Raw genomic sequence first — 12,949 nt, 5'->3', positions numbered from 1 at the left:
GAGTGCCATGCGAAAGAATGCAGCTACCTGGCAGGACCCCAATCAAGGTGCAAATGAAGGAGAAGAAGCCAGGAGTATCATGCCAAACAGTAAAACCAACTGCAAACCAACCAAAGGACCAGACCCAAAAAGCACTGGTCCAAGGGATTGTGATCAGGCCACGTATCATGACATGCAGTGCAAGGCAAGTCGAAAAATCAGTCAAGCAAGGAGATATGGACTATCTGTGTATGATCCGACCAATTGAAGAAGAAGAAAATGGCAAGAAACCCAAACAACAGAATAGGAACACAGAGGTGGCAGAAATACTTGAAGAATTCAAAGATATAATGCCAGCCGAGCTACCCAAGGGTCTACCACCCAGGCGAGATGTGGATCACAAGATTGAGCTGATTCCAGGGTCTGCCCCACCGGCCCGAGCTCCCTATCACATGAACCACACTGAGCTCATTGAATTGAAGAAGCAACTACATGAATTAGAAGAACAAGGATTCATCCGCCCTAGCAAATCTCCCTTTGGTGCCCCAGTGTTGTTTGTAAAGAAGAAGGATGGGGGACTTAGACTCTATGTAGATTATAGGGCTCTTAACAAAATCACCATAAAAAACAAATACCCTATGCCCCTAGTGGAAGACCTCTTAGATAGATTGCATGGGGCCAAGTACTTTAGTCGGATTGATCTTAGATCAGGATACCACCAAATCCGCATAGCCGAAGAAGATATCCCAAAAACAGCCTTCCATACCCGATATGGTAGTTTTGAGTGGTTAGTCTTAGGGTTCGGCCTAAGCAATGGGCCAGGCACATTTTGTGGCCTCATGGATGGAATTTTTAGACCGGAGATAGATATCTTTGTCATTATCTACATAGATGACCTCCTAGTCTACAGCAAGACCTTAGAAGAGCACAAGCAACACTTATGCCGAGTTTTTGAGAAACTGCGGCAGCATCAGTTATACACCAAGCCAGAAAAATGTGAGTTTGCAGTGAAAGAATTGGAGTTCTTAGGCTTTATTGTAGGAATAGATGGAATCAAAGTGGACCCTAAGAAAGTGGAAGCTGTCCAAAGATGGCCTGTACTGAAAACTGTAAGAGAAGTGAGGGAATTCCTCGGCTTCACAGTATTTTGTCGGAGGTTCATCAAAGATTACAGCCTTATCACTTCCCCCCTCTCCCACCTCACCAAAGAAGATCACTCTTTTATATGGGGGAACGCGCAACAGGAAGCCTTTGAGCAGATGAAGAAGTGCATGAGCCAAACTCCCGTCCTAAGGGTGCCAAACTTCACCAAACCCTTGGAAATCTCTACAAATGCATTTGGCTATGGCATAGGGGGTGTACTGGTCCAAGAGGGTCACCCCATTGCGTATGAGTCAAAGAAATTTACCGATGCTGAAACAAGGTGGAGTACACATGAGAAGGAAATGTTGGCAGTTATCCACTGCCTTAGAAAATGGAAGCACTATGTTCAAGACAAGCATACAATAGTCTTCACCGACAATATCTCCCTCAAATACTTCCAATCCCAACCCAAGTTATCAGCAAAGCAAGCCCGCTGGCTAGACTTCCTAGCCAAATTTGACATGGAGATTAAGCACAAGCCCGGCTCTACTAACAAGATAGCAGATGCCTTGAGCCGGAAAGCTGACCTGAAAGTTGTCAATGTGGTCAGCAGCAACTTCATAGAACTTGTCAAAGAGGCCCTAGAACAAGATCAAGAAATGCACAAAATAATCAAAGATGTGGAAGCAGAGAAGACACCACATGGAATGTACACCTTAGAAGAGGGTATTCTATTTTTAGGCAAGAGATTTATATCCCCAACAATGTGGAATTAAAGAAACTCATCCTGCATGAGATACACGACGGCAAGATTGGAGGCCACAAAGGGCAAAGCAAAACCTTGGAGGCCCTTAGGAAGCAGTTCTTTTGGCCGAACATGAAGGAAGAAGTGATAGACTACATCAAAACTCACCCCACTTGCCAAATGGTCAAAGCACCAAGATCAAGACCAGCAGGACTACTACAACCATTACCAGTACCTAACCGCCCATGGGATGTCATCAGCATGGACTTCATTGTTGAACTACCAAAGTCCCATGGGTACACAATCATCTTTGTAGTGGTGGACTATTTCTCCAAACAGGCCCACTTCATCCCGGCCAAACCACCATTGAATGCCAAGGAGGTAGCACGCCTCTTCTTCACACATGTATTCAAACTGCATGGCTTACCATTGGCCATTGTATCAGATAGAGATGGAAGATTCATGAGCGACATGTGGAAGGAACTCTTCAAGACTCTGGAAACCCAACTGAGATTCTCATCATCCTTCCACCCGGAGACAGATGGACAGACAGAACGAGTCAACCAAGGCATCGAAGATTACCTCCGCAGGTATGCTCGAGTGGACCAGAAAGATTGGGCCTTGTACCTTGATGTCTTGGAATTCCACTATAATAGCTCCATCCACTCGGCAATGGGGTACACTCCCTTTGAGTTAGCCACAGGAAAAGAAGTCATTACACCACTGGCCTTAGCATCCGGAGCGGCCAAAGCCGTGTCAAGATTGTGGGAGAGAAGGAAGGAGTCTCACTTGTAGCTTTCTTGCTTGCACAATGGGGGAATACACACAAAGGTGGAGGCTGAAAACAGTTTTCCTCTTCTTAGTTGTGTAAGCCAAAAGAACTCTAATACAAAGAAATAGAAGAACCCTATATATGGGTCTCAAACCAAACTCAACTAACTAAGGTGGCATACTAACTAAGCCACGAACTAGAGTAGGTAAGGATAGCTGTCATCTAGCTATTATTTATGGGCGGTGTACCAACCGCATCTGCAACTGACACGTCGGTGACATAAATGCACAACGGTCACCCTGGCATATCACGAGTGGAGCTCGATATCTCAACACTCCCCCTCGAGCTCAATCCCAATTCTTGCATACCAACCAGGTCTCTGAACTTGCGCAGCTTCTCTGCGCCCAATGCCTTCGTAAATATGTCAGCTACCTGATCCTCTGTCCTGACATAAACTAGATCAATAAGACCTAGTAAAACCCTCTCCCGCACATAGTGATAATGCACCTCAATGTGCTTTGTTCTAGCATGATAGACTGGGTTATTTGCCAAGTGTATACTACTCATGTTGTCACAATAAATGACAACTGGCCCATCTGTAGGCTGATGCATATCATAAAGTAGCTTATGCAACCAAGCTACCTCACATGCAACCATTGCTGCGCCCTTGTACTCAACCTCTGTACTGGATAAGGCAACTGTAGGCTGTTTCTTGTTGCTCCAAGTGACTGCAGCACTCCCAAAAGAGAACACATATCCACTGGTAGATCGTCTATCAGAAATGCTACCAGCCCAATCAGCATCAGTGTATCCATGCAACTGTATATGAACCCCAGTCTCATAAAATAGTCCATACTGCAATGTGGACTTCACATACCTAAGTATGCATCTAGCCGCATCCAAATGCGGTTTCCTTGGAGCCTGCATAAACTGACTTACCAATCCAACAGCATAGCTCAAATCTGGCTTGGTAATAGTCATATAAATCAAGCTTCCTACTATGCGTCTGTACATAGTAGGGTCTTCCAGAAGCTCACCTGCATCTGTGCTCAGCTTCACATTCTGCTCCAAAGGAACTGAAATAGGCTTACAGCCTGTCATCCCGTATTTGGACAGCATGTCCAATCCATACTGCCTCTGCAAGAGCTGTATCCCACTTGGTGATCTAATCACCTCAATGCCCAAGAAATAACGCAGCTCTCCCAAATCCTTCATCTCAAACTTCTGCTTCAATAGCATTTTCACATGAAGGATATCTTCATCACTGTCACCTGTCATAATCAAATCATCAACATAAATGACAAGTAGCATAATACCTTTCTCTGTTTTTCTCACATAAAGTGAGAAATCTGCCTTGGAAATCTGAAAGCCAATAGTGACAAGATACTGTCCTATCTTGTCAGACCATGCTCTAGGTGCTTGCTTCAAGCCATACAAGGCTTTCTTCAACCTGCAAACAAACTCAGGATGAACAGCATGCACATAACCTGGTGGTTGCTCCATATAGACCTCTTCTTGCAAATCACCATGCAAGAAGGCATTCTTTACATCCATCTGATGTAAAGACCATCCCTTTGATGCAGCCATAGCAATGACTACTCTTACGGTTGCCATCCTTGCAACCGGACTGAATGTTTCTTCATAGTCAATGCCATATGTTTGTGCATACCCCTTGACTACTAATCTTGCCTTGTATCTGTTCACAGAACCATCTGCATTGTGCTTCACCTTATAAACCCACTTACAGCCAATTGCATTCTTACCTTTAGGCAAAGGTACCAATTCCCATGTAGCATTTGCTTCCAAGTCATCCATTTCTTCATCCATGGCTTTCTCCCATTTTTCTTTTCCCATGGCTTGCTCAAAAGAAGTGGGTTCTGGTTCCTGTATCACTTTGACCATATATGCATAGTGAATGGCTGTAAATCCATCATATTTCAGCCTATTCACAGGATACCTAGCTCTCGTAGACCTGCGCAAAGTAGGTTCACTCCCAGGTGCTCTCAAAACATCCCTGGTCTTCCTTACTCCAGGTGTAAAAATAGAAGGAATACCCAACTCATCATCAATGCTCTGTTCTGAGCCACTGGATTCACCATCCACATAAGAGTGACCTGCATTCACATCAAACATGGGCTAATCAACCTTCTCTTTTCCTTTTCGTGATACTTGCATACCACTATCTGCATTGCTTTGAGAAGATTCTCCTGATCTCAATATGCCTGTCCATGGTGAAGAATGTGAACCACTGCTAGAGGACGCTCCAGGTCCACTAATATTTTGTGACTGCTGCTGTGAATTCTGTGCAGCATTACCATTTTGTGCATCTACATCATCAATCACATTTACTGGTTTATACCAGCTACTCGTCTCATCAAAAACAACATATCTGCTCCTTGTAAACTTACGAGTAGAAGGGTTATAACATCTATACCCTTTTTGCTGTAGAGAGTAACCAATAAAGATGCACTTCTCAGCTTTTGGATCCAACTTGGATCTCAACTCATCTGGCACATGTACATAGGCAATGCAACCAAAAAATTTCAAATGAGAAATATCTGGTTTCCTACCAGTATACCTCTCCTCTAGAGTCATCCCATGTATTGGTGCAGTGGGAGTCATGTTCATTATATAGACTGCTGTAGCAACTGCTTCAACCTAGTAAAAATCTGGCAAGTCTTTTTCGTTGAGCATGGCACGAGATACCTCTCCAATATGCCTGTTTTTTCTTTCTGCAATTCCATTTTGTTGTGGGATATGACTGCATGAATATTGCTGCTTTATGCCATGCTCCTGCAAGATCCTTGCAAACTCATTTGAGAGGTACTCTCCGCCTCCATCTGACCTTAGGCATTTTATTTGCAGGCCTGTTTCTTTTTCAACCATAGCTTTAAGGGTTTTGAAATGCCCAAAAACTTCACTTTTCTTTTTCATAAAATACACCCAAACTTTTCTGCTATAGTCATCAATAAAAGTGACAAAATAATGACAGCCTCCAAGAGATGCAGCTTTAGTAGTCCACACATCAGAGTGGATTAATTCCAATGGCTTCTCACTCTCTTGAACATGTCTAGGAAATGGTTTCCTTGCCTGTTTTCCAAATTGACAGGCTTCACATACCTTCTGCATTTCTGCAACCTTGAATTTAGGCAACCTTGCAACAATATTTTGGGTCTGCATTGATTTAAGTCGCTGTACATTAACATGACCAATGCGTTTATGCCAGATATCAATATCTGCAACTACACCAGTCCCATGTGCAAACATTGCTGCACTCAATTCAGGCATGTCTGCATCCAACGTAAACATTCTGCCCTTCTTCTTTCCTTTTGCTATCAAGCGACCTTTATTTTTCATATCCTCAATAAAGCATCCATGAGGATTAAATTTGACCTGCAAGCCCTGCTCAACCATTTGACCAACAGAAACCAGATTCTTGGTGATATTCGAGACATGAAATACATCGGACAAGTATTTCTTTTTCCCATCCTACATAGACAAAGGAATTTTTTCAATCTGCATAATAGGATGTGCAGTATCATCACCAGTCTCCACAAATCCTGGTTTTTCCATTTTCCTTGCATCCTCCATCCATTCTGCATGACCTGTCGTGTGGTTTGATGCACCTGAGTCAATATACCACACATCGTTGCTTTCTTCTGCACTTGTCACAGAATTGTTCATGTGCTGCACCATAAACAAATGCTCATTTCTGTCATCACCCTATCTACTAGAAGATGCATAATTCCCTTGTTGCAATTTTCCATTCATGATGTCATTCTGCTTTTTATAGCAGTCTTTAGCCATATGACCCATTTTACCACAGTAGTAGCATTCAACATTACTGTTTGCATTTTGGTCTCTTTGCCATCCACCACGACCTCTTTGGCTCCCCCTGTCTCTAGAGTTACCACGCCCTCCTCCATAGGACTGGTTTTCTTGAGTTTGCTGCATATTCTGATTTCTACCACGGCCTCCAGATCGGCCTCCTCTACCTCTGCCTCTACCTCTTCCAGCATTTGAGTAGAAGACAGCTTCTTTTGAAGTTCCTCCTGAAGAAGATGCACCACCATTTCTCTGCTCCTTAGAAATTAGAAGAGCAATTAACTCCTCAAAATCAGGAAATCTTTCATGAACTGAAATGGATGTCCGAAACTGTGCATAATCCTTTCCTAGACCATTCAAGGTCACAGAAACTAAATCATCATCTTCCACTAGCGACCCAATGGAAGCAAGTGCATCTGCAATCTTCTTCACTTTCATGTGGTAGTCATTGATGCTCATACTTTCTCTTTGCACATTATGCAACTCTTGCTTGAGCTGCATTTTCCTGGCTTGCGTATTTGTGCTATACATTTTTGACAAAGTATCCCATGCCTCCTTTGGCGTACTTGCATCCTGAATATGCACAATCATAGAGTCTGAAATGCTGATAGACAGCCAATACATAACTTTCCTGGCTCTCTCATGCTATGCTTTAAATGCCTGCATTTGCTGTTGATTGGGAATATCAAGAAGAACTGGTTCTTCTTCATTTCCTGCAACAAATTCCCAATATCCTTTTCCCATAAGGAAATTCGTCATTCTAAACTTCCATGCTTGGAAGTTGTTCTTGTCAAGCTTTTCAGTGACAATCTGTGAGAGAGAATCAAACGCCATTACAGAACACTGCAAAAAGTTCTGTCACTGCAAAGAACACAGCTTTAGCCTCACAAGGGCTAATATGCAAAACTGACGAAAGTGGTATTTGACCACACAGTCACTTCCTAGTGACGATTTTGCATCAACAGGCAACAAGGATGATTCTGTAACTCCCAATGACTCTGCGCACAGGCATATGATGCAATTTCTACAGTAACTTTTCATCGACCTGTAGAACAGTGGCTGCACAGCATAAAACTGGGCCTTTTCCTGAGTGCGTGCTGAAAACTTCCGCCTCCAAAACAGACCCCGAAATGGCCTCAAATAAAAAAAACAGGGTCATCATGGGCTAAATGCCTCTCCCGCAGCATATACTGCCTTCTTGCTTCACCGCAAAGGGCGTCTCAACCTAAGACAATGCACTCTTGCAATTTCCGGCTGTGCTACTTGCAGAGATCTGCTCCCAAAACAGAAAATGAAAGCAACACTGCTCCTCTTACCAGAACACCGTGAGCTTGGCTTGCTTTCTTGAGCTCCTTACTACGAACAAGGCTCTGATACCATGTTAAGATTGTGGGAGGGAAGGAAGGAGTCTCACTTGTAGCTTTCTTGCTTGCACAATGGGGGAATACACACAAAGGTGGAGGCTGAAAACAGTTTTCCTCTTCTTAGTTGTGTAAGCCAAAAGAACTCTAATACAAAGAAATTGAAGAACCCTATATATGGGTCTCAAACCAAACTCAACTAACTAAGGTGGCATACTAACTGAGCCATGAACTAGAGTAGATAAGGATAGCTATCATCTAGCTATTATTCATGGGTGGTGTACCAACCGCATCTGCAACTGACACGTCGGTGACATAAATGCACAACGGTCACCCTGGCATATCACGAGTGGAGCTCGATATCTCAACAAGCGGAGGATCAAGATGCTGAAGAATTCTTGAAGAAATGGAGAGATCGCAATGCAGCAGCTAAGCAAAGTCTCGAGCAGAGCAAGATAACCATGACAGAGCAAGCAAACAAGAAGAGAAAGGCTGTACTATTCGCCAAAGGAGACATGGTCCTAGTGAGCTCTAAGAATATGTCACTTCCCAAAAACATGACCCCCAAGTTCAATCACCGCTACTATGGACCCTACCGAATCACTCAAGTGCTGAACGAAGTCACCTACAAGCTGGACCTGCTAGACAGTGTTTGTGTTCATAATGCATTTCATGCTCGTCTTCTGCGCAGGTTCTATCCCGACAACCAATGGGGACGGCATGTACCAATGCTCCATTCCAATGGTCCCTTCGAAGTAGAAGCATTCCTCGGACGCCGGGAACAAAGAGGCTTCCCTGAATACCTCACCAAGTGGGCCGGGTGTCCACTCAAGGAGGCCACTTGGATCTCAGAAGCGGAGGCCTGTGAACGCAGAAAGGATACCTTCGCCCTTTGGCTCGAGGAGAACCCCCCTGCTCCTTCTACCGACCCTTGAGCCGCCCCAGCACTCCAACAAATAATGCGGTTCTCAATCATAGATCCCAAATGTGCCTCCACTCCTCAAATGTAATCGAGTCGAGGGTTGACTCGCATGGTAGCAATCATCACAAATAACTCCATCAAACGAAAAAGCCCCCAACGTCTTAGTGTGGCAGACACTGGCCAGTCTGATAGTATAGACTGTGTTAAGACCCCGCGGTCCCCTTAGACCGGCAGACACTGACCAGCTTGCTAGGAAAAGTTGCGTTAAGACCCTGGATGAGTCAAATAACAAACTCTACCCTTAGATTGCTGAGGTCAGCAATCCAGTTAAGTGGGGGTGAGTGTAAGGGCTTTGTAGCTATACCATGCCATTGCTACCGATTGCACCTATATAGGGAGTAGTAGTGACTCAAAGCCCTGCCTTGTTTCCACTCTACGTGTGATTCCCTATGCCCAGTGGTGAACCCTCTTATGTGCGGCGTCATGAGGGTGTAGTCTTGGGATGCGTCTATGTTGTCTCGCTTTTTGGATTGAATAATATAAGAGTATACCTTGAGCTCATATCGTGTTACCTTTCTGTGCCGTGTTGAGTGCGTAACGAGTGCAGGTTTATCACACCCCCTCCCCCCCCCCCCCCCCCCCCCCCCCCCCTCCCTTTTTAAAATTAAGACCCCCTCCCTTCTCTCTCACTTATAATCTCTCTCTTTCTTTTCCCCTTCCCATTTTTAATTAAATTCTTCCCCCAGGCCCCCTCTCTCTCATGTGTAGGGCCTAGGTTTTTTTTTTCTCCCTCTCTCTCAATTAGATTAAAATTTTTAATTTAAACTTTCTTTTTAATTAAATATTTTTTAAAGCTTTTTATAATTTAAAGTTATTTGGACATAAGTCCTCCCCCCTCCCCCCTCTCTCTCTCTCATGTATAGGGCTTAGGTTTTCTCTCTCTCTCTCTCTCTCTCTCTCTCTCTCTCTCCTTTAATTAAATCAAACTTCTTTTTAAATCGAAAGTCTCTCTCTCTCTCTTCCAAGCAAGTTAGCACAACGACTATCCTTCTTCTCACTCCACCTCCTCCTTTGATTCAAAAGCCACATGCAACAAAAGAAGGAAGATGCATATATGGATTTAAGTACCATCAATTCTATCATAGCATCTCATCAAAGTCTCATTCCTCACCACCACTAACCCTACTTAGGGACCTATCATCTTGAAACCTTTCCTCCGTTTGCAATGGCGAATGGGCAAAGTAACAATATCTTAAAATCTCTATGAGTCTCTATGTGGGACAAAATTCTAAAGCAATGGTCCGTCGGCGCTCAGGTGGTCGGTGCCACAGAAAAGAAGGTTGATTTGACTTGGCGTTCTCTCTCTCTTCTGGTACGAGGGTCACGCGGGCGGCGGTCATCCACAGACACACGCATATGGGTCCTATTAATAGTCGCGGCACTTTGCAGGTACCCACTCAATCTTCCATCGCTCATAAGCTCACTAATCTCACCACTTGAAACCGATTGGCCTTCAACTCGTCGCCTCCATGGTTACAGTACTCATTTGTGCCCATTTTTCCTAGATCTGCGCTTTCATCTTGTAGCTTTTATTATTAGAATTATTACTTGTTGATCTCTTGCAGCAGCAAACAGCCTCCAGCTCTAATTGATGAAGTACCAGCTATAGATCAAAGTCGATAGTAAAGCTGATAATCTGCGCTTCCATCTTGCAGCTATTACTTCTTGACTGTGCATCAAGCTGCAATCTCCAGCTCCAATTGATCCAAGTACTTCGAGACTATAATCTGTAGTATGGAGCCGTCAGTTGATATGCCAACTGAAGGTAGGGATGCATCAATACCATCATCATCAGCTGTAACAGTAGCTGCCACATCAATTAGCAGCAGCAGCAGCGCCGGTCAGAACCTGGCACTGATCGCAGGGGTGACTGGGATAGTGGGAGCAAGCCTAGTGGAGCAGCTGCTGCGGGAGGACGCCCCGGGGGGACCATGGAAGGTCTACGGGATCGCGCGGCGGCGGCCGCAGGGGCAATGGCTGCGGGACTGCGAGTCCCTGGAGTATGTGCAGTGCGACCTCCTGAGCAAGGAAGACACAGAGAGCAAGCTAGCCCCCATCCGGAAGTACATCACCCACGTTTTCTACGTCACCTGGGCCTCCAGGCCGACGGAAGAGGAGAACTGCGAGGCCAATGGCCGGATGCTGCGCCACGTGCTGAACGCCGTCGTGGACCACGCCCCTGGCCTGCGCCACGTGTGCCTGCAGACGGGGATCAAGCACTACCTGGGCTCGCACTTCGAGTTCGACGGGGAGCGGACACGTGTCGGGGAGGTGTACGAGGAGGCGGCGCCGCGGTGTGAGGGGCTGAACTTTTACTACGTGCAGGAGGACATACTGGCGGAGAAGCTGCAGGGGCGTCCGGGGGTGACGTGGTCGGTTCACCGGCCGGGCCTCATCATGGGGCTGTCACCGCACTCGCTGGTGAACGCGGCGCTGGCGCTGGCGGTGTACGCTGCTATCTGCAGCCGCGAGGGGCGCCAGCTGGCGTTCACGGGGACGCGCGCCACGTGGGGGTGCCACCTGGAGGCCTCCGACGCGGACCTGGTGGCGGCGCAGGAGGTGTGGGCGGCCACCGAACCGGCCGCCGCCAGCCAGGCCTACAATGCAGCCAACGGCAGCACCACTACCTGGGCGGAGCTCTGGCCCGCCATCGCCAGCAGCTTCGGCACTGAGCCGGCGCCCTTCGGCGGCCAGCCCCAGAGCTTCGTCGCCCTCATGCGGGACAAGGCCCCCGTCTGGGACGCCATCGTCGGCGAGCATGGCCTCGTCCCGACCAAGATCGACGACTTCCTCGGTGGCTGGCAAGTCCTCGACATCACCCTCCAGAAGCTTCCTGCCGGCAAGAGCAGCATGGAGAAATCCAGACGATTCGGCTTCCATGAGACACGCGACACCAAGCAGTCCTTCTTGTATTGGTTCGACAAGATGCGAGAGAGAAAGCTCATCCCCTGAACACAGTCTACATATGTCACACCAGAAGCAGCAAATTACTACAACAAGATCTATAACTGCATGCAATTTAAGATCAATCCCACTCACTATCATCTGTACTACTGCTACATCTCTGAAATACTACACCAGAAGCAGCAAATTACTACAACAATATCTATACCTGCATGCAATTTCAGATCAATCCCACTCACTATCATCTGTACTACTGCTACATCTCTGAATTAGATGAGACCACACATGTAACTCTTAATTATGATCCCATATTCTTAATCTCACTCGTCGGTGCCTATCTAGTTTGTGATATCTGTCGACCTTGCTGTCCCTAATTGTTTCCATATTCGGAATGCGTGTAGGGTAACACAAGTTGGAGAACATCTGCCTGCGTTGTTGTGTGCACAGATAAAGGCGTCTGTCTACGTATAGAGACTCCGATCGGTGAGACCGTGAGAGTGTTCCGGGATTCCGGGAAAGCACATGTTTTTGATTGTCAGAGCCAACAAACCTTTCCAACTCGTCTCTTTTCGTACAAGTCGTAGCGGATACGATCGCTGGCCAATCACTTTTCGGCGCACAAGGTGTATCGGATACGTTTGCTGGCTTGTGTGTCATTGGCCCTTCCCCATTTCATAATTCGAAGAGTCCAATTAAGTGGTAGCAAGCAATTTCGTCGATAGGTGGGGCACTATATTTTCACACGTGCATCTCAAGGGCCGTATTTCTTTATCTTGTTCTCGTTTACTTTATTGGTCCTGCTTGGTGGTCCTTGTAAGAGATGGATCAATATAGATCTTTGAATTGACTATTTAAGACTTCAAGACTCTCTCTCTCTCTCTCTTTGAGTCCTGGCTTAGTCAAAGTTGAAACTTCAACTCTCTCTCTCTCTCTCTCTCTCTCTCTCTCTCTCTCTCTCTCTCTCCTGACTCACTTGAAGACTCTCTCTCTTTAGATGCGAGCTCAAGCTCAACCGTGAAGACCCACGGACTACTTATTGTTCAAGCGGTTCAAACTCAGCGCTAATGGTTATCTCTCACATAGCCGATGCGCTATTTATCTCTACGAGTGTAGTGAGCTTACCTCCATGCCCGATCGAGTTGCCTCCTCTCCCAAGCACTCCGGTAGCTCCACGATTCACGTGCAAGCTTCAAGTGAGCTTGATCCTTAAGCTCCACACTCCAAGCTCCATTACCGCGAGCAAAAGAAGAGAAAAGAAGAAGAGAGGAGAAGATGGAGAGCTTCTCCACCATGGTCCC

At 46.0% G+C, this 12,949-nt stretch overlaps 1 pseudogene; it reads left to right on the top strand.

Moving 5' to 3' along the window:
• Positions 1-10,160: 10,160 nt before the first annotated feature.
• LOC148035952 ((S)-8-oxocitronellyl enol synthase ISY1 pseudogene) lies at positions 10,161-11,831 on the top strand (annotated as a pseudogene).
• The last annotated feature ends 1,118 nt before the right edge of the window (positions 11,832-12,949 follow it).

The sequence above is a fragment of the Lygodium microphyllum genome, chromosome 5, assembly GCF_053477565.2.
Source record: "Lygodium microphyllum isolate KBCC chromosome 5, Lygodium_microphyllum_v1.1.10, whole genome shotgun sequence".
NCBI lineage: Eukaryota > Viridiplantae > Streptophyta > Polypodiopsida > Schizaeales > Lygodiaceae > Lygodium > Lygodium microphyllum.
The sequence above is the reverse complement of the archived record's forward strand: the minus strand, read 5'-3'. Positions and strand labels throughout refer to the sequence as shown.